Here is a 910-nt window from a genome sequence, read left to right as displayed (position 1 = left end):
CCCCGCGCCGTCGCCCCCGCCCTTTGCAGCGTCCCGGGCCCGCAGGGTCCCTGAGCGCCTCTGGGAAGCGGCCCCGGGGGCACGGCCGGGAGTCTTCGGGCTTCATCCCCGCCCCGCCGCATCGCTAACCCAGATACTCATTTCAGATCCCTCTGGAAATTCAGAGGACGCATTCCCTCTCTCCTCCTTTCGTTTACCTATGTTCACGCACACCAGTCTCTGTGGCAACTATACGTTCTCAGTAAAAATGCAGAAAGTAATCCAGGGAAATATTTCTTAGCTTATTTGCTAAAGCATTTAAAAGTTCAGTGACAAATTTGATTTTCTTTTCTATCTGTGGGTTGGTTTTATTTGTTTGTTTTTATTTTTTTTTCTTTTTACGTGTTTATATATTTATATTTGAATATATTTATTTGGTTCAACAGGTGAAAATGAAAGAGCAGAACCAGTATTCATGCAGTCGTCACGTTCTTTTGTATTTAAGGATACCATAATCTTGAATGTATTAACTCACAACAATTTCTATAAAGCAGGAAAGTGCTCATCTCTATTTTAAAGGTGGCAAAGGGATCAAAACTGAGATGCACAAATGAAGAATTGAGCGTTCACACTGCCTAGGCTCAAAGCCAGCACGATATTTCAGTTGCAATCTGTAAAGAGTGCAGTCACTCATCTACATTGTTTCTGGATTGGAGCTGGCACTTGGGAGATGGTGGGAAGAACTCCCAGTTGTCTTCACCTATCCACCTACCTATAGGTACGTAGGATTCAGGGTTTGGATGCAAGTCTGAAATAGCATTTTCTAAAATGATTCTGCAGCCTTTAGACTCAAACCATCTGAAAAGTATCTATAGCCCAGCTTCTGTAGGTCTCCATAGGCCTTACAGTTTTGCCACATGAAGGGGCAGTG

Source organism: Corvus brachyrhynchos, unplaced genomic scaffold, assembly GCF_000691975.1.
Source record: "Corvus brachyrhynchos isolate BGI_N302 unplaced genomic scaffold, ASM69197v1 scaffold50, whole genome shotgun sequence".
Lineage (NCBI taxonomy): Eukaryota > Metazoa > Chordata > Aves > Passeriformes > Corvidae > Corvus > Corvus brachyrhynchos.
The sequence above is the reverse complement of the archived record's forward strand: the minus strand, read 5'-3'. Positions refer to the sequence as shown.